This window comes from Stegodyphus dumicola, chromosome 11, assembly GCF_044657685.1.
Source record: "Stegodyphus dumicola isolate Sdum_Otavi_A_Nest chromosome 11, ASM4465768v1".
Classification (NCBI taxonomy): domain Eukaryota; kingdom Metazoa; phylum Arthropoda; class Arachnida; order Araneae; family Eresidae; genus Stegodyphus; species Stegodyphus dumicola.
In genome coordinates this window covers 31,356,864-31,379,866 of record NC_140778.1, presented here as the reverse complement: position 1 = coordinate 31,379,866, position 23,003 = coordinate 31,356,864, and positions in this window count along the sequence as shown.

Sequence of the window (23,003 nt, the reverse complement as noted above, 5' to 3'; positions counted from 1 at the left end):
CTATCGAACTTTGGTGCTTCTAGGAGCGCTGCAGGTAAGGAAATGCCGAACGTAGTTCTCGTGGAAGCAGGATAGCAGATTCCTTAACATCCTTACCATAATATAAATTGCATAGAGAGAAAGCGTAGAGATTAAAAATTAGAGAAAGCGTATACGAAAAAACTACTGATTAATAAGTTTATTATTAATTTTTCATAATAAACATAATTTCCAACAGTAATCATTATTTTGAAAATACATGGCGCCATTACATTTGAAACATCTTTTCACGTCAGATGTATTTCATGAAGAAATCTTTGAAATTTGAAGAACGAATTTTCGGGACGACTTCACTGTCCATCCTGCATAAGGCGCATTCGTTTGTACAAATGTTTGTGAAGGATTACCACAGATTTTCTTAAAAGGTCGCGAATATCATGCATTTTTTTCAAAAACGAAAGGAAGTATTTATGAGATTTGCTGCTCGACCCATTATCAGATTTAATGTTTTTATATTAAATCTAAAAATCTGATATAATTTGCGTGTATGTACGGAAAATTGATTCAGACTATGAAAAAATTCATTTGCTTTTTGTTACAAGACCTTTTTTCTTAAATTTAATTCTTTATGTATTGAATTATTGCCGAAAGTTCCTTGAGATATCGGTCACCATTATACAAGCTTCAAAAGAAGTAAAATGCAACTATGAAAACAAATGTTTTAGTAACGATGGTAATGCCAAGTCATGTAAATAACCAAGTCTACATTTAGATCTTTGAAATAATAATTATATCACCGTTTGCAAATATTCAAACGCGTTACACATGTTTGTTTTTAATGGCAATCACAAATATGTAAAATTGGGCTTAAAGCCATTAAAATCTTAAACTTTCCTCAAATTCTTGCTAGACAAATTAATTTAACTATAATGTAAGTTAACGGAAAGAAAAATGATTCGCTGGCCGCGTAAGATTGCTTGGACTGGCTGACAGGATTAGTGTTTTGTTCGCACTGTAGAGTTACAACGGTAGAATCCGTGAATATGGTTTCTACTGCCAGAAAAATGTCTGATAGTGTATCGCAGGTCTCTGGTCTTTCTCCTTATTTATATAACATGTATGCATATGATATATCAAATGATCCACAGATGACGATTGCTCTTTTCGCGGATGGCACGTGAACATGGACCTTATCAGAAATAGACCAGCCCAAATGGATTTTCTCCCTCGTCTTACGCGTTCCCGGCTGTCACATTGATCACATCCGGAGGAGTAGGGACGACTTGCAGAAATTTAACAGTGGTTGCCTATTGAAGCGTGTATAATTATCAAAAAAAAGCTGGTTGTAGCCCCTCATTTCACAAATTAGAATTTCTCCATATTTTTATTTTTGAAACTGAAATTGATTTAAAAACATTTTGCATATTTATCGAGCATAATTACGTTCCAAATAATATAAAGCTACTGCATGCTTTCAGGGCTGGATATTTTTTTAGCTTTTCCTATGCTGGAAGGAAATTTGTAACTACTTCTTTTAGAAAATAGTATTTTAAATCTGAGCTAATAAAAAATTACAAACAAACAATTTTCTCTTGCAATTTTTATGCTTTTTGTTGGTGTAAATAGAAAATAAAAATACTAAAATATTTAAAAACGAATTTTTGCAAGTTGTGTTTAAAATTCTAAATTGTGCTGCTTTTTTAAAAATTATAGATGAGTATTATAGCGCAATTTCTATAAAGGACTTTTATTTCAATCATATCTCTGATACATCAAAGTGATAAACACTTTTGACTCCTTAATTTTTATGCACTTAACTCTAATATTAATATTTAACCGTAATAATTAATTTTGCTTGTATTTTATAATGATTATGTTTTTTAGTTTATTTTAGTTCATTTTATTTTATTTACTTTTAATTTACTTTGTTAGCTCGAAACGACATTTCTGCGCTGTTTCACTATAAATGTCCGTGTCTCCTTGCAAATTGTTGTTACCAAATATTACTGCCCTCTATTACATTTAAAGAAATTTAATGAAGAATCTGCATGATTGCATGTATGTTTCTCGCACTGTGACAAAAACGACGGTATCTAGAGCCATCAAATTTTGAATAATGTAATCCTCCACCCGAACATGGGCATCTGGACGGTTGAATTTGTTTTAATCTATTTCATATTCTGTAAAACTTTAATGAATTTTTTATTAAGAAACTCAACGAGTTCAAAGCGAGCAATGGTAACACTGTACGGAAAATAACATTTTTATCTCCAGTGCGGAAATTCTAAAGATATGCTGTTTTCAAATGTATGTGGTCTACGGGCGAAGAACATGATATTCAATAAATATTGATACCACACTAAACGTTAGAAAAAGGTTCCTTTTGGACGTAATATAAAATATGAGTGCGTCTATTTTATTTTATCTTTTTTTCCCCCTTCATTACACTCAGAAAAGTTTTATGCTCCGAATTTTATAAATTCCTAAAATAAAATAAATTTAATGATGATATATTCAAATAAATAATCGTTTTGTAATGTTATTATAGTTTTGAAAATCACTACCTGAAAATATACATTAAATTAAAAAAAATATCAGATTTTGTTTAATTCTACCTTATTTATTTGAAAGCATCACATACTATCAATATTATTTAATTTTACTTTATTTTTACGCAAAATTAAGTTCATAAATTTTGTGTTTAGAGTGTTTACCGTTTTAACAAAGTCAAGACGTTTGTACAAGAATTACGCGTGAAAATTGCGCGAAATGGAGTAAAAAATGCTTTAATGAGATTTATTAAATCCTATTTGGAAAAAACTGTGACTTTCATAATCTCATCACTATACAACTTATCACATTTAATAATTAAACACAGTTATGGGGTACAAACGCCATAGGTTTCAGTGTTAAAGTAAACCAGATCGTCCCTACTCTTTCTTGCGGACATGTCGGTGACGCGAGCACCGCCCACTGAGTTAGTCTATTCCTTATAAGGTCCATGCACGTGAATTATGACCAAGCGTCTGCAATTACAATAGTACTGCTTCAACTACAGCGTTACCTAAATCTTCTGGGAAACTGGTTTACTCTCTGAAGGGTCGCAGTCAATACTAAAAAATACAAAGAAATTATTTTTAGAAAAGGTCACTCAAACTTTATTCCATCAAGAGCAATAGTATTTGATAATGATACAAACAGGAATGATGAAGTTAAATGTTTAGGAATTATCCTAGATAAAATGTAACATTTCGCAAACAGCTAAGAGAAACTGTTCAAAAATTCAACATAAAACTTACAGCAATGCGACCATTAGTTGGAAGAAGGAATAACAGAGCATTTCCTAATATATAGAACTTTCAAAAATTTGTTCATAGTTTTATTCTGGTCTAGTCTGCGGCCATGCTGCCGAAAGCATTGAACAAATCCAGATTTTGCAAAACAACGGTGTTTGAGAAACTTTCAACACTCCCTGGCTCACCTCCAAATGGTATACCCACAGAAACCTTAAAAGAGACACTATGCAGCTAAATACAATTAAGTGTATATTTGTTTATTGGTATAATACACAGCTGACCAAAATTTCCCACTGAAAACATAACCTGAAGTAAAACCTTGTGCTTGAATTTCATTCTTCGAAACTCAACTGCCGTTCCAGAAAGGGATACTGAAATATCAGAGAAGATCATCTCAACTGGATTATTCTCATATCGCATGACTGATGCGTACGTCTCTAACAGCGCAAAACAGAATAAAAGTATCGTTTCAAGGCTAAGGAAATGATAACAGAAAGCGTTTTCACAGATCAAGCAGATGCTATTTTTATAATATATTATGAGACTTTACAAGTAAACTTTCTGGTTTCTATTCATTTCATAGTGAGATGAAATCCATACTGATCATAAAAGTTCCCCCTCGAGAAGCAGATTCGTCGCCAGGCAACACAGTTTGTATGCAAAGAATGAAATATAAGTGACAGCTGCAAAATACGTAGCTCCCCAAATTAAAATGATTTGATGAACACGTACTAACATAAAAAGTAAACACGAAATTATATACAGTACAATCCGGATTCGTCGGGACTTTAGCGATTGCATATTTAGCACTTTTCCGTATATTAAATCTTCAGTTTAAATCTAGTAAAATAGCATGAAGAAATTAAAAAATAAAAAATATGAAATTGTGAACTAATGAATCATTTATATCATCTAATGATCGTCAAAATTTACAAAAAAAAAAAGGATTAATATTTATTATATTTCTTCCGAAGTACAATATATACAAGTATTAACTTATAAAAATGCCATTTGAACGTTTCATATTATTTTTTTTACTTCCTTGTACGAAGTAAAAAGGAAGTATTGTAATGGCGAATAGTTTCCGGCATCACATTTCAACGAAAATATCCATTTTGACAGCTATCCAATGCGATTTAAAGATGTTTTTGCGTGACATCTCTACCTAAGGAAAAAAAATAAGACTCTTTTCCCCAAAAAAATTATAAAACTGATTTACAATGAATTCTGAAGAGAATTTTTCGTGGCGTCTGTACGTACGTATGTATCTCGCATGACTCAAAAACGAGTATAATCAGAACGTTTAAATTTTGTATATAGGACTGCTATAACATGGAGATCTGCACCTCATATTTGGGTTGCAATAGGCCGCACAAACCGTATATAAATATATTGTATATATATATATATATATATATATATCCATTTTGTTACCCGGCTCAGTAAATTCAGTTTCTTTACTCTTATATGTTTGTAAGTTGTGCAGTTTTTTCTTTAACCACTCAAGGACCAGCGTCGGGAGAACGAAGCGCAGTCACGGGACCGGACCCGCTAAAGTAGATCGCCACCACCGGCTCGCGTATTTTCAGGATTTAAGCCTAATTTTACAACACAAATCGTATAAAATCGGAATTTTGTTATTAGGACTTGAATTTTTGCATTTGCGTATTTAATGTACTTGTTTTTAATGTGTATTAATATAAAGAATATCGCATTAATAGAAATAAATTAAACAGGCAAAATTCTAAAATCATAACTATACACTTAGAAATAAGTACTATAAACATGAAAAAAATTACAAATAAGAAATTTAAAAAAAAAATAAACAAGAATTACCTGTAGGTAACTAAATTCCAATTTTAAAATTCTGCTGTGTGTGAAATAATTCAAAACAAGGATTGACACATAGTCCTACATTGCACACTTCACACTCAAAATACGTTGTTTGCTTTCCTTTTCCTTAGTTTTACCGCACACAACGCATCTTTCTCCGGGCCTTTATTACCTTTTCCCTCAACGTAAATTTTCGAAATCTGTCTTCCAGTTAGACGTAAAGGTGGAGTGTCCAGTGATTTTGGACAAACTTTTAAGTTCTTAAGTAAGGTCTCTTAGGCATGGCTAGCGGAATGAAACTGAATATAACCCCAGCATGTCCCAAATCTTCTTCAAAAGACACTCAGAAATATTTCATCCCCAAACCCTGTGTGACATCAGGTTTCTATTAGAAAACTTCCTGTTTTTCTAAATCGAAAACAGCGTCCACGATGACCGGAAAGTGATCATGGAAACACCCCTGCTGGCAGGATATCCATTACTGATCACGTCAATCTATATATTATATGTAAATACATTATATATCAAAATAGTGTGCCTGTGTCATTATATAAAATGACCATTCAGGGCATTATATATAATGACCTATTAAATTGAGGAAATAAAACAAAAACGCTGGCTATTTCCTGAGAAATGTGAACAAGACTCATTACGCGTCGAGAAAGCTGATAATCTTTCTCCTTCTGTAATAATGTTGTAATGTTACTTTTTAGTTAACCAAAAAGCTTATGTTGAGTTTCAAATTAAATAGAAGAAAAAAAAAATTCTACGAAATAGACAAAAATGCCTGTGCCCCTTTAATTCACAGGCGAACTTATAAAGAGCCGTGATTTTCAGTTTGCTTATTTCAATAAATCTTTCAAAACTAGAAGCACAAAACAGAAACTAATGCCAGTACATGAAGGTCAAATGGCGTATGAATGAACCTATGTGAAAACAATTACCACTTAGCTCCATTTACTGGCTTTAAAAAATTCAAATAAATTGTTCCGTTTTAATGTCGCGTATACGCGACGCTAGGCTCGTAATAGCAGAATCGTTGCGTCGTGTATACGGGACACTGGGCTGGTAGGAGTGGAATCGTTGCGTCACGTATACGCGACGCTGGTCATGAACGGTTTAAAAATGATTGAATTAGGTAGTTCTTATCTTACGGTTAAGTTTTTTTATGCCTTTAGTGAATCTGCATGCAATACTTGTAAAGTTATCAACAATTTAAAAGTTGCTTAAGTACAGCTAACCCTAATTATTTTTGCGATGGTAGACATGCTTGTTTACATTTCAAACTTGGCACAATAGCAGATTGTTGTAAATCTGGAGAAACTAAGCTTCCCAATAAACAAAGATAACGCCTTCTTTTATTATTGCGAATTAATTCCTGCTTAATCCATTCTGAAATTTATTCGAGGGAATAAGTGCAAAAGATTTACTTTGTAATTTTTAATATAGATATTTTGAGTTTTTATGTATTTTTGCCTTCTCGGGAAATGAAAACTGAATTAATTGAATGAGAAATACTTAATCGTCTGTGAAAAAGTGCTTGTTTTTTGTTTTGTTTCCTTAATTTCTTTTATACATCGTTTTAGATTTATATAGTACTATAATAGAACATGTGGCAACGATTAGATAATTCTTCTAATAATATAAATTTATATGCATTCTGAGTTATGTTATGAACGAAATGTAACGCTATTACGTGAATCTAGCGCCAGAGTGTCGCCATGGTAAACAGATATAGTTAATTTTAAAGAGTGCATTTATTCTATTGTGATTTATGCGCAATCAATGAATTAGATTTAATTCAATCGAATAAATTTTAAATAAAATGCAAGATAAAATGCATATAATTTAATATTCCGTACAAGGAAGTCATGTGGTATACAGATCAGCTTTTTTATACAAAGTAAAGAATGATATTCATATTTTAAAGTACTCTCAATTTTCGTCAAATTTTCCATAATTGCATTGAATAAAAATTTAATTTAAAATAACTCAAATTTACATGAATAAAATCAATTTTTTATTAAAATTTGTTTTGGTAGATTGCGTTTTACACCTGGATAAAAAGTTTATAACTTTAGTACTAGAAGTGAAGTTTAAAAATAATAAATGCAATGTGAGATAAACAATACCATTTTTATTATTAGATTTTCTTATCTGCTTATATTTATGTATTTATTACGTTAAGTTTTTTCTAAAATTTTTGTATTTTAAATATATTTTTGTAGCCCCGTACTATGTCGGAGGTTAAAAATATTAAAAATAAATTATAACAGTTCCAGACCATATCAGACAGACTGGTTTGAAACATATGGTGCGATTGAAAAGAATAAAAATATTTCTGTCTAACAATAATTATCTTAAAATTGTTTGCAATGATATGTCAAAACTTTGATATGACATTTAAAAGCAGTTTTTTGTTTCCTGCAAGAATATCTGATTAAACGAAACTGTAATCATTTATCTTATGCATCAAATGCGGAAGTCGTTTCCTTAAAATGCTAAATTTCGTATATATGTTCTACAAAAATTTGTATTTAAAGCATAATTTGAAATTTATAAACAGCAGATTAGTAATTTGATATTTTATTTTATTTCGCATAAATCTTGATAAATGAACAAAGAATAAATTCTGTGTTATATGACACAGTTGTAAATATGTTTCTTACAAAGACTTCAACACATTTGTTTTACTAAATGGATATTAAGGAGTTGGCTTAGATATTAGAGGGGTGGAATTTCATTTATGCGTTTAAATAATTCGAACGTGCAAAGATGTCCTGTTATTAGGGAAGATCTATTTGGACAAATATCATATAGAAAGAGACTTGGATTTAGATTTCCCAAAAGCAAAGTATGAAAAAAACCTCTTTCTTTGTTTTTTTTTTTTTTTTTTTTTTTTTTGAATAATAGGAAGTTTTATTAAAAACAAAAATAAATAAATAATAAATAAAAATTCTGTAAGCTTTCAGGTTTTATATTACGCCCAAAGAGACGTTTTTTCATGTACTCATACAAGCATGTTTCGAGAGTATTTTAGCTGACGCCTCTTTGGGCTAAAAATATTTAAAAACAGCATATTTTTTAGAATTTCCGATAGACCGACTCGCACGCTGAAGATAAAAATATTTTATTGCGTATTATTAGTGTGTTGGCTCTATTTGCTTTGAAATCGTTGAGTTTCTGAATCAAAAATTCGTTAATTTTTAAAAAGTATGAAATAAGTAATAAATCAAATTAGAAATTCAAGGTTCCGCCTTCCGAGTGTCTATGTTCGGTTGGAGGAATTAAGTTAATCAAAATTAGATGGCTGTTGTTATCGTTACCTCTTCACAATTCGAGAGCGAGAAACATACATACGTACATGCAGATTCTTCATTACTTAATTTCTTTAAATATAATACAGGGGGGAAATATTTGGTGATGACAATTGGAAAAGTCATACAGCCCTTTATAGTGATTCGACGCAAAATGCCGTTTCTAGACTAATAGCCCTTGTTGGCTAACGCCCCTTTTGGCCAGTAAGCTTTAAATTTAGCTGACTCAGTATTTATGAAAGAAAACCAAACAATAATGAAAATATTCTAAATAAAGAAAACTCAGACATTTATATTTATTATACAGACTCTATATTTATTTAGCATCAGAAATGTATAGTTTGGTACTTGAAAGGAATTATTGCTGATTGCACTTTGCAATTTAAGTATATCGACGGCTAAATATTAAATCCTCAGAATGATATTTTTCAAATAATTCTAAACTGTTTACTAGTCATTAAATAAATTAATTTAAACTAAATACAAGCAAACTACGAAAACTTTCAACAATTTCTGAGAAACGTTTCCATGTGCGAAGGAATTTGAGATTAAATAATGACATACAAGTCTCCTTCTCTTATTTTTAAAATTTTTCTTTTAAGTCATGAATTAAAAATAACCGTGTACATATTTATTTCTTATAACAACGATGTTTTTCGATTCAGGTAAATATTGTAACCTTGGAGAGAAATTTCTAGAAATGATTTACATCACGGATTGTAGATTCTTCTGCGTCATTCGGCGTAAGGGAAAAATCTCGTCTAGTTGTCCCGTTAAGTTATTGCAGTTTTCATTTTTTGGAGAGATCAAGATTGTTGGGGAGTCTTGTTTTCTTGGCGAATGGGATTGCGGAGGAGTATTTAAGTTGTCAACGTTTTGCAGAAATCCATGTGTTTGGTTGTGACCTAGGAAGACTCCATTATGACAGCAAGCCTTATGACCTAAATTGCCATGCATTTGTGATGTTACATTACAACCATTTACTTTATATGTAGATGCATTTAGAATATCTTGGCTAATTTTGCATTGATTAATTGCAATATCTTTGAGAAGTTGCATTTGTTCCGAAACTACCGTGAGCACTTCTTTCGGGAGAAGTTTTGTATTGCATCTTTTATTACATCTTTTAGTTTTACATCTTTGAGACATAAAGAGTTTCATTAAGTTTTCATATATCAAGTTTATTTGAGTAACTGGATGTCTATCATCGATGGTAGATGATTTTATTTTGTCCAAAACTGAGTCAAAGGTCAGAGGAATTGAAGATTCCGGCAATAAAGAATCAGGATATTTTGTGATATCCTGATCTAACATAATAATTCTGATTGAGCATGTGTTCGTATCTGTAGGTATTGTCATAGCCATATTAACAATACTGACTTCTCAGATCAGTTGTTTTGCAAAACAGTATCGCTTATATTAATCTCAATATCAATCCTATGTCAATATATGTTATCTCATTATCGCTTATAATGAATATTCTCTTATATCAATATCTTATATTACTCAATATTAATCATTATATTAATCATATAATAAAGTACAGTTGCTAAATATATTATTTTAATATTTTTAATTTAGTAATTCGTGCTTAACAATACTCAGACTAGAGTTAATAAAACATCTGATTATTTATTATTATGATATATTATTACAGATGAACTGTTAAAAGTTGAGGTGTTTGAATCCTTTTCAATATTATTATTTTAAAATAAATATCAGTATTAAAAATTTAAAAAAAAAAGATTTTTAACAAAACTATTATAAAATCCTTCAAAAATTATTTCTGCATGTGCTATATGAAATCGGACTGAAGTTTGAAATTTGAACAACAATGACTTTTCTATTAATTTATAAATAAATATTGATTAAAATTTGATATCTTACATAATATAAAATATTTTATGACAAAACGTATATAAAATGAAAGATAAAAATTCAAGCTATTCAGCTATATAAAAATCAATATATAATATTGCAATTTTGGATGATAAATATCTATTATACTATTTCAAAAGAAGCGTTAAAATGTTATCTTAATGATAATACAAAGTACTATTGAAATTGTTTAAGCGATAATCTTACAATTTTGAAGAATTTAAAAATCAGACATCCTGAGAACGACGCATCCGATCATTTTGAAATATGTCTGATAGCTTCAGCTGTGAAAAACCAAGGATAGTTTTGACACACTATTTCTGGCCTAATTGTAACCAGAAAATTGAAGAATTTGTGAGGAGGTGCGATACTTGCCAGCGTGTAGGTAACGGTAGGCATAAAAAGAAAGTCCCAATGAATATTGTGCCAGTTATATCAGAAGTGTATAGCAGATTAAATATTGACGCAGTAGGACCTCTGATAGCTAGTTCACGTGAAAATAAATACTTAATTACATCAATTTGTGTTGCTTTCAAATATGAAGGTGCCTTTCCTGTGCAGAATTCAAGTTCTAAAAGTGTGATTCAGGTTTTAATACGAATCTTTTCTAGACGAAGTTACCCTAAGGAAATTCAGTGTGATTTAAACTCATGTCCATAAATTAAGAATAGTGCAAAATCAGGCAAAGGAAGAGTTAGAAGCAAAACAAATTTTACTTATTTGTAAAGATTATTTATTAAACAAAAGGTAAAGAGCAAAAAGAGATTCTAATTTAGAAGTCAAACAACAAAAATCAGCGTTATATTTACAAAATTTTCACAGGACTAGTTTCGATGATTTTACGGAACCACCATCTTCAGCTGCATAACCGCAAATGAACAAGATAGGAAATAATGATTAGATAAGATAAGAAAGCCTGGACAAGAATAAGCAAGTGGCACCATCTGTTGGCGAAACCAGAACTAAAACATAATTTCTCTAAAAGCCGAAGGCAAATTTGGATTGGAATTAGAATCGTTAACTAGAACAGAAATATTTTTATGAATGTGAAATGCCTCTAGAAAATCCAGTTCTCCAATGGAAGATGTTTTTGAATAATTTTAGCAGCAGAAAAATTGAAATTGTGATTTTCGGACCAACAATGTTGAGTAACTGAAGACTACTGTGTTTCCTTTTTTCTAACATATGCCTCATGTTCTTTGACGCGAAATTTTAAGGCTCTCTTAGTTTGGCCAATGTAAATTAAACCACACTGGCAAGGAATCCTATAAATACCCCAGGAATTCATATCCGGAATGGGGTCCTTGAGTATAGAAGTCCGAATTTTATTGATGGGAGAATAAAAAACCCGAAAGTTAAATTTCTGCAAAATATGTGCAACTTTATAGCTAATTGATGGAAAGAAGGGAATGACAACAGAATTTTTATAATATCCTAAAATAAGAGTGTGGCTTTTAGTGTGTTGAGATGAGAATTTTTTAACTGCTTGATTAATAATGTTGGGTGAAAAGCCCCTGTCAATAGCTATTGCTTTTAAATAATTTAGTTCTTCATCAAGGGCTAGTTTGGAGGAGCAAACTTGAAGAGCACGGAAAACATAGGAATAAAATGAAGCTTACTTTTGTTTAGTCGGATGACATGATTTAAAGTGTGGTGGAAGGCAAACCGATGAAGGTTTACGGTAAACTGTAGTACTGAAGTTGCATGTGTTACGTGTGACCAGAATGTCGAGAAACGGAAGAGAATTGCAAGTCTCAAGTTCAAAAGTGAACTGAATAGCAGGATCAATAGAATTCATTGTTGAAAGAACTTTATTTAAATCATCTTGATGTTTTTGTTGTTTGACTTCTTAATTAGTATTTATTCGGCGTGTTATTGTGTCTTAAGCTAAAAGAGATGTTATATGTTTGATAATCATTAAAAAAATTAGCGATCATTTCTCCCTGGAGCAAATTACAAAAAAAACCTATTTACAAAAACCAATATTACATGGTTGGTTTGATTGTTAATACATTGTATGTCTCCCCTACGATGCAATACAGTCCGTACAACGCCTAGGCATGCTGAGTATCAAATTATCGATCTGATCTTGGGGGATATTACACCACTCAAAAAGCAATGCTCTCCGAATTTCCGGTAGACCTGTAGGAGGAGGTTGACGGGCTGCAACTCGTCGGCCACGCATATCCCACACGTGCTCTACTGGATTCAAGTCCGGTGAGAATGCTGGCCAGTCCATACGGGTGTTATCCTTCGATTGAAAGCATTCGCTTACAATGTTTGCACGGTGAGGATGGGCGTTGTCATCCATAAACACAAATTGTGCGCCCATGGCGCCCCGAAACAAACGTACATGTTGTTCCAGAATGATGTCCCGATAGATTTGGCTTGTCATGGTTCCAATTTGAACATGCAGGTCAGTTCTGGAACCCAGAATAATTCCACCCCAAACGAGCACTCCTGCACCACCGTAAAGGTGTCGTTCAATGATGTTTTCTTGGTGGTAACGGGTACTTGGAGCTCTTTATATGAAAGTCCGGCGAGAATCAGACTGCAAGCTAAACCTGGACTCGTCGGAAAACATCCCACTGTGATGCTTCTTTGGCGAAATGAAGCAACTCCAATGATGGAACACAGCAATAACTTTTATTTAACACTCAAAAATGGCGACATACAAACAAGAAGAGAAAACATATTCTATCATTTAAAAATAAATTACATTCTTCGTGCGAGAGTCGCACGAGGCACTCGAGTCTGGTTTCAAATATTGCCATTCACAAATACCTTAATGTTCATCTATTTAAATTATTTAAACTACAAGATTTTAATATTATTTAAATCTGTTACAACGTCTTCCCCAACGGAGAGACTTTTTCCGAAGGGAAAAGTTCTGTAAAATTCGACAGTTTAATAAGCTCGGCTTGCTCATTTGCTTAAAGAGAAAAGGTAACTTCTCTGATAAGTTTCCAAATTTCAGGCCAAAATTTTTAAGTTTTAAACAAATATTTTTACACCACATTTAAATAGGAAGAAAAAAAAATGGAGAACGTTCAAATTAGTCTTCTTTTTTTTTCTTGACGGCGCCTAGATCTCTTCCATGGTGGACCAGTTCCTCGGCTATAATTCACAGCAAAGCCTTTCCTCAGTTCATCTGTGCCTTTCGGATAATATCCATTTGTCATTTGCTTTCGACAATTGTTTTCTTCGTCTATTAGTAGCGGCTTTGATATTAAATCAAAAGCCGAAAGATGATGATAACGCTGCATTGCAAAATAATTCTCAATATTAATTTCTTTATCGTTTTCCAGTTTTTCGTGAACATCTTCCATGTTTAATTCCGGTGATTTTACTTCTTCAAAGACATGTCTGGATGCTTTATTTTCTTCCTTCATCGGTTCCAAGATCTTCTCTTCAGCTATTTTTCTTTTCCTTTGAGATCTAGTAGAGACGGCATTAACCTGATAAGGATGACTATCAAGTTCCTTTCTTTGTTTATTCAACAGTGCAAAAGTTCGATTGCCTAATAAATACCTTCCTTTGTCGAGTTCATTTCTAATAATGGCAGCCTTAGTTATTACTCGCCCAAGATCGCAATTTAGTTCGATCTCAGCCAATGGTAAACAGGTTGGATTCAAATCTAATGGTTGTTGCACCCACACATTTTCACCTGTCAGCATTTCCGGCGTGATGTATTTGCGACAAACTATATCAATACTAGCACCTGAATCCCCTAATATAGGAATTTTATGACCATTTACGTAACTCATACTAGTATAAGGTAATAGAAATTTATCCTCTGGTTTTGCACTAATTCTGTTAAGATTAGCAGAAGATTCAGTACTATTCTTAAGTTTTGGACATTGGGGTCTTAAATGTTGATAGGACCCACACTGATAGCATTGTGGCGTTTTTCGTTTTTCATATTTATAATCTGGACGTGGACTTCTAGGTCTATGAAAACAGCTTTGCGAATTAAATCCTGATGACAATTTTTTTTCAGTTTTATTTTTATTATCTGAACTCAATTTACCTTGAGTTAGTGCATTGTATCTTTCTTTCTGCCGATCCACTACAGGCCTTTTTTGAAAGTTTCCGCAAACGTTTTCATAGGCATCAAGTTTTTCAGCTAATTTTTTAGATGAAATCATCTCTACCCATTCATCAATAAAATGATCTCGAATTTCAGGAGGAACTCGACGTTTAAGTTGGTCAAGCACCATCAAATCTAGCAACTGATCAAAAGTCTTAACTCCTAGACCAGTCACCCATTCTTTGCAATAATTTTCTATTTCATAATTGAAATCCACCCATGTAGATTCGGTACTCTTTTGATGTTTCAGAAATTTCTGCCTAAACTTTTCCGGGCTTAGTTTAAACCGTCTTAACAATAAATTCTTCACGTGCTCATAGTCTTTAGCTTTATCGGAGGGTTCTCTAGCTATTAACTGGGTTACTTCGTAAGGAAGTAGTCCTAGTAAATGAGATACAAATTCTTCTTTATCAATTTTAGCCCATACTGCTTGCCTTTCAAACAATAGCAAATATACTGATATCTCCTTTCTTATCATCAAATTTCTGCATAAGGTGACGCAGCTCCGTTTTCGGCCGGATCTGTCCGGTATTTTGAGACTTTGTCTCTGCTTCAAGTCTTAATCTTTCTAATTCATACTGTACGTTCCTTCTCCGCTCTTCTGCTTCTTCCTGTCTCTTACGTTCTTCTCTTTCCCTTTCCTCCCTCTCTTTCCGTTCTTCTCTTTCCCTTTCCTCTTTCTCTTTCCGTTCTTCTCTTTCCTCTCTCTCTTTTTGTCTTTTCTCCCTCTCTTTCCGTTCTTCTATTATTGTATCTAAGACTCCTTTGACGAATACTTCATCATAATCTCTACTTTCAACAATTTTCTGTTTTAAATCGACTATTTTCAGATCTGCAGTCCCATGAACTCTCAGTTCAGCCGCGAGATTTTGCAAATCTTCCTTACGAGCTCTTCCCAAGTAGCACATTTTTTATGTTTAAAATTAACGAACACTGTGTTCTTTATATTTCCTCAAAATAGCTCAATTTAATTACTTTAATTAATTAATGCAGTCAGGAATCACGAAATTAAATGCACTTTCTTAAGTACGTATACCTCAAAAACGAAATATTTTATATGAAGTTCATTCTCTGTACCACATTAATTGTGATTAAAATAAGAATAATAACATAGAGCAATATATATATATCTACCGTCTGGACAACTAAAATGAATATTAAATATAATATCAAATACGGTAATAAAATAAGACAATTTATTATTAACAGGAAGTAATAATCTGGTATCAATAATATTGCGTTCAGTGATGAACTAATAACATAAAGCAATTCTATATAAACATTAAGTAATAATCTGGTATCACTAATATTATGTTCAGTGATGAACTAATAAAATAAAAATACGCACGATTATTCGATCTAGGTCGGTGCCTCCCAAATAATTATGACTGTGATGCTTCTTTGGCGAAATGAAGCAACTCCAATGATGGAACACAGCAATAACTTTTATTTAACACTCAAAAATGGCGACATACAAACAAGAAGAGAAAACATATTCTATCATTTAAAAATAAATTACATTCTTCGTGCGAGAGTCGCACGAGGCACTCGAGTCTGGTTTCAAATATTGCCATTCACAAATACCTTAATGTTCATCTATTTAAATTATTTAAACTACAAGATTTTAATATTATTTAAATCTGTTACACCACAAGCCCACTGTTGCGGTGTCCACAATGCATGCTCTTTACTCCAGGCTAACCGAAGGCGAAAGTGATTCGCAGTAAGTGGAACGCATCTGACAGGTCTACGAGCACATAGACCAATCTGACTTAAACGTCTGTACACGGTATGCCTTGAAATTGTCTTACCAGTGGCTGAAGAGAGCTGACGAGACAGGTCTGAGGCTGTGCTCCGCCTGTTTCTTTTGGCAGTAACTGCCAAATACCGGTCCTAATTCGGCGTTTTAACTCTAGGGCGACCTGTGCTGTAACATCTAGTCACATTACCATCATCTTGGAATCGTTGCCAAAGACTGGAGATGATACTCTGGGCAATTCCAAGTTCGTCTGATACTTCCAGTTGGGTACGCCCACGTTCCAGACGGCTGATAATTCTACCACGTAAAAAATCATCCAAATGAGGCCTTTGTGTCATAACTATTCGGTTATTGCACTGAAATGCTTATAAAGCGCCTGCGAACAATTTTACTTCTTTGCATGTATTCCTTATATATCACTCTCTAACACTCTCGTCGTTGTGACGTACAGTGGATGGACAAAAATATGGAAACACCTTGTGAAATGCATGTTTGAAAAGAAAGATTGATTTTAATGAAATATGTAGGTGGCGCTGGCGTTTTTGACTACTGACGCCACCTATACAACTTTGTAAATGTGCTAAACAGTTCAGTTGTTGTCGGAGTACTGTTATGTGAGATTGTCATTGCATTATGTCAGAGTTAACAGACTTCGAACGTGAGCAAATTGTTGGAGCACGTATGGTAGGTGCTTCCGTAAGCAAGGTAGCCGAGGTGTTTAGTGTTTCAAAAGGTACTGTATTGAAGATTTATTCCGCATATTTGAAAAGCGGAAAAACATCATCTGCTAAATCACAGCGCGGACGAAAGTGTGTCCTGAGTGATTGTGACAGACGATCATTAAGGGCCATTGTGACGAAAAATAAGAAGATCACAGCTGCAAAAGTTACTGCTGAAATGAATGTTGTGTTACCGAACCATGTGAGTACCAAAACAATTAGAAGGGAGCTTCATAAACAGTGAATTGCTGGCCGTGCTGCAATTGAGAAGCCACTCATCAGTGATGCTAATGCCCGTGACAGGAAAAGGTGGTGTTTAAGTCATAAAGCCTGGACTATAGGGCAGTGGAAGCGAGTAATATGGTCTGACGAGTCTTCTTTCACATTATTTCCCACTTCTGGCCGAGTTTACGTCTGGAGAACGCCATCTCAAGCCTATAATACAGACTGCTTGTTGCCAAGAGTGAAACATGGCGGTGGTTCTGTTATGGTTTGGGCAGCCATATCGTGGTTCTCTGCTAGCCCCATGATAACTGTGTCAGGGCACATGACTGCCAAGACTTATGTGAACATTTTGGCCGATCAAGTTCATCCCATGGTACAAACTTTGTTCCCCGATGGTGATGGTGTCTTCCAAGACGACAAAGCCCCTGTTCACACAGCTCACATTATCCAGGACTGGTTTTCTGAGCACGAGGATGAGTTGTCCCATCTCCCCTGGCCACCACAGTCACCAGACCTGAATATTATCGAACCTTTGTGGTCTACATTGGAACGGAAAGTGCGTTCTCGTTATCCACCGCCAACATCGTTATCTGAACTTGCAACCGTTTTGCAGGAAGAATGGTATAATATTCCTTTGGCAAACATACAGGAACTGTATTTATCCATTCCGAGAAGACTGCAAGCTGTTTTGGATGCCAACGGGTTTCCTACACCATATTAAGCAAAGAAACATGTTTTTTTAAAGGTGTTTTCATATTTTTGTCCAACCCCTGTACCATCGGTGTCATCTGGTGACTTTCTGAAATTTGCATATGATTCTTGAAGATGTGTGTAGTGATTTTACAGGTGATATATTTATTTTAGAGTTCGATTTCCGCGTGACACAGAATTATCCTTAATTTATGGACATGAGTGTATGTAGATCGTTTACTAGTGAACTAACATATGAGATTTTTAGGAAGTTCGGAACTAAGGTGTATCATTCTTCGGTATATCATCCTCAAAGCAATTCTGTTAAAAGATTGCATTCCACTTTGAAAAGGGTACTGAAGAGTTTGCGCTTGGAAAGCGGGAAAACTGGGAAAAATGTTTGCCATGTGGTTTGTTTGCCCTCAGGACTGTTAGCCATGAGAGCGCAGGTTTTAGTCCGTGCGAGTTAGTACACGGAAAAAATTTAAGAACGCCTCAAACGATCATGAATGAAAACTGGCTAGAGAAAGAAAGTTCAGACCCCCACTGTGGTCGAGTATGTTCTAGACTTGGTAAAAAGATTAAAGAAGTGTCAGGAGCTGGCTGTAGAGAGGATGAAAGAGTGTCAGAGTAGAAGGAAACTCTGGTATGATCACAATTGATCTGGTATGATCTGTTGCGAGGAGGTTGAAGGGAGATTTCTTGCTTGTTTTAGCCACGTCTAAGCCACAAAAAATGGCGGTAAACTGGATAGAGCCAGACAAAGTAACTAGTGTGATTTCCGAAACCAGTTTTACCGTAAAAATTCAGAGTAAGCGTAATAGTGATCCTATTCGTCATGCCAGTTTGACTGAACCTTATCATCAGCACCCGGAGATTGTGAATCTGATGATGGAAGAGGTCATGGAAGATATTGAGGGAGAAGCTGATATTCCTTATCTACTGGCTGATACAACGCAGATGGAGCTGAAAACAAATAACTGCTGTAAATGAATTTTGGTAGTGTTTGGGCATTATACTATTTTAAATTTCGCAAGTAAACACAATGAAAGATATAAAGGGTGGCTGCCTGAGAAAAGAGACAACTTTCCTGCTGGAGCTATGGCCATGTTGTCGGGCTAGAAGTATCTCTCCTAGTATATAAGGCTATAGAGCATTTTTCCTGTTAACAGAATTCCGAAATTGCGGGACTAAATATATCCATGTCCCATACTGTCGAGATTAGCAACTGCTAAAATTTTTATTTTATTAAAATTTAGGTATTGGTAAACTTGAGTTAGATGCTCATTTCAGTCTTGGGTTTGTGTAGCGATTTCGGCCACTACATCACAATATTATAATGAATGAAACTAGGGATGAAGCACCCTTGCAATTACTAATAATGGAAAATGGGAAAGAAGGCTTTACAATAGGTTCGTATTTGACCTTCGTTACCAAATTCTAGAAATAGTTATTATGCGATATTCATTTTGAAATACAGTCTGCTTGTTTTAAACTCTAATATCGACATCACTCCAACTTTGAAACTTGCATATCGTTTCTTTGGTAATGATTTACGTTAAGAATTGGACTTCAGAAATGTTTCTTCACTTAAACATTTTCAGAACATCTATCGCAGGGCTACTTGTAACATTTACCAATTTTGAATTTCCCTGAAAGCAGAGGTTAATATCTTTAAAACTGACGCCGTTAAAAATGTGAAGAACATTAAAGTATTGTAATGCAAAAACAGTGTAACATTTTGGTCTTTGGAAAGCAAGACATTAATTTTTCTTTAAGGAGGAGACATGTATTCTGCAGCTTATTTCGTTAACCTTCGAAGAACATTTAACTGTTTTTTTTTTATTTTTTATATTAACTACTCTAGGCGGGTAGCCGCACAAACCATTAGTCTATGTTGTTAAAAAATAGAGAATCGGCATGTATGTTCCACGAACTTCCAAAAAATTAAGGCCTTTAGAGCCACCAAATATGGAACTTACTCCTTCACTCAAGCATGTACATCTAGAAGCCCGAGTTCTAAGTTTATTGTCGCTTTTTATTTAATTTATGGTTTTTGAAAATTTAATGGAATTTTGTTCAATTTTGTATTTGTTTTTGTCAGCAATATAAAAGGAAAGTATAATTTTTTAAATTTAATCAACAAACTCGGCAGTTTAGAAGAAAACTTTTGCCGCTGCTGCACAAAATAAAATATTTTTATCCTCCAAACGCCTCTGCTTCTTTCGAAAGTCACCTCGCAACCATTGCAGCCATCTTACCTAAATGCCGTTCAGCTGTACGGTAATTAACCAATTACAATTTTTGGTATTTCATGCAGAAGTTTCTTTTGCTGAGAATATTTGTGGAAGTACGATTCAAAATGGAAACTTCTGTGAGGACACACGCACAGAAAAATAACTTAACGTTATTTAAGGCAATTTAAGGAGTTACAGTTTTAAGCCTTCGATCTCGTTTACTTTGATAAGAGCCACTGTGGAAATACGATTAGAAATACAAAAGTCTGAGAGGGCACACACTCACACAAAAGTAAATTTTCCCCTGAGATTTATTTCGGGTAATTACGCCTGCAGTCTTTTCTCTAAATGGCAAATACTTAAATACAGGAAATCTAGCTCCTCATCTGCAGAAGTAGAAATGAACGTTCGAAACTTAGTCCTGCAAATTTAACAATATTACAAAAATCTGATATGTACACACACCACATGACTTTCTTGTACGAAATATTAATTTATTCGCATTTTTTCTTGAATTTCATTTAAACATATTGGATTGAATTAAATCTACTTCGTCGACAGTGCATAAACCACAATAGAATAAGTGCACTCTTTGAAATTCACTATATTTTTTTTAGCATAGAGACACTCTGGTGCTAGGTTCCTTTAATATTTCGTTCATATTATATCTCAGAATGCACAAAATTTATATCATTTGAAGAATTATCTAATTGTTGCCACATGTTCTGTTCAAATACTATAAAAGAGCTAGAACGATGTATAAATGAAATTAAGCAAACAAAACAAAAAAGAAACAGTTTTTCACAGACGATTCAGTATTTCTCATGCAATTAATTCAGTTCTTACTTCGCGACAAGGCAAAAAATATAAAAACACAAAATATACGTATTAAAAATTACGAAGTAAATCTTAAACACTTATTTCATCGAAAATATTCCAGAAAGAATTAAGCATGATTTAATTCGCAGTAAAAAGTGAATGCGTTATCTTTGTTGTTGCGTACTTTAGTCTCTCTAGATTGGCAACAAATCCACTAGTCTCCTGTTTCAAATGTAAACATCAACGGCCGCCATTAAAAAAGGCTTAGCGGCAATTAAACAGCTTTTAAATTGCTGATAATTGTACAAATATTGCTTCCAGATTTACGAAAGGCATAAAATCTTTAACCGGTATATAAGAACAACATAATTCAATCATTTTTAAAGCAAAAAATGTACAATTTACAAACATATAAGAATAAAGAAACTGAGATCACTGAGCCGAGTAACAGAGTGGATATATATATATATATATATATATATTTATATACGTTTGGTGCGGCCGATGGCAACCAAAATACGAGGTGCACATCTACATGTTATAGCAGTCTCATATACAAAATTTCAACGTTCTGAGGCTACTCGTCTTTGAGTTATGCGAGATACGTACGTACGTACATACGTTCGAACAGACGCCACGAAAAAGTCTCTTCAGAATTCATTTTAAAGCAATGTTATAATTTTTTGGAGGAAAGGAGTTTTTTATTCTGTCCTTACGTACAGATATCATGCAAATACATCTTTAAATTGCATTCGAAAGCGGTCAAAAGAGATATTTTCGTTGAAATATGCTGCCTGAAACTTTTCGCGATTACAATACTTCCTTTTTACTTCGTACAAGGAGTTAAAAATGCACAATTTACAAATATATAAGAGTAAAGGATTTTATGTCACTGATCCCGGTAACAGAGTGGATATATATATAAATATATTTATATACATTTGGTGCTGTCGATTGCGACCAAGATACGAGGTGCACATCTACATGTTATAGCAGTCCCGTATACAAATTGTAACGTTCTGAGGCTACTCGTTTTTGAGTTATGCGAGATACGTACGTACAGACACCACGAAAAATTCTCTTCAGAATTCATTTTAAAGCAGTTTTATATTTTTTTGTAGGAAAAGAGTGTTTTCTTCTGTCCTTACATACAGGTGACAGGTGACGGAGGACGGGGACGCCTTGCGTATAACATAGGTAAACAGGCATATGTCCCACGTCTTCCACTATCTCGAAGAAGCAACTCGTTGGAGCCCCGTGAGGCTGCACCGGGAGTTTACATGGTCATACGGATGTCAAGTAGATTTTACATAGGAAGTTGTTAATAACACAAAGTAACTTAAAAATAATATAAAGGATAGCATTAAAACACTAAAACCCACATATAAGCTGAAACACATAGATATACAAAATTAAACGTAAAAGCAGAAAAACACACTCGTAATTACGTAACATTGTACATACAGATGTCACGCAAAAACATTGTTAAATTGCATTCCATAGCGGTCGAAATTGATATTTTCGTTGAAATATGCTGCCTGAAACTTTCCGCGATCACAATACTTCCTTTTTACTTCGTACAAAGAAGTAAAAAGAAGGGTAAATCGTTTTATCTATAAGAATTGTAACGCGTGCAACAGTGAGAAAACGCAAGATCACATGACCACTTCTTGGAGCGACACTAGACATGAGCAACGATGAAGTTTAAAAAAGGAATGAACACAATGATTATTATGAAGATTTTCCGTTTCTTATGATTGCATGGCCCAACTTGCCTTTCTTATTTCTTTTTATTTTTACATCATCTTTTTATTAGTTACGTCTGTTTTTTTTCGTGTGGTTTCGTAATTAAGCTACTAAATATTACTATCGTTGGCTTCTATAAGACTGTTGCCATAGCTCTAAAGTACAACCACATCCCACATATACATATATATATATATAAGATATATACATATATATATATATATATATATGTAATGATTCCAAAATACGTAGATGAAAACACTGGAACTTTAACAGCCTACGATAATGCGTAGATGACCGAGGAGACCGTAGTGGCTTGAAGGTGGCAGAGTGGAAAGCATGATGATGCAATTTAGCACAACATACCTTGAAAAATCACAATCTTTACTTTTTTCTACGCATATCAAATCATCCT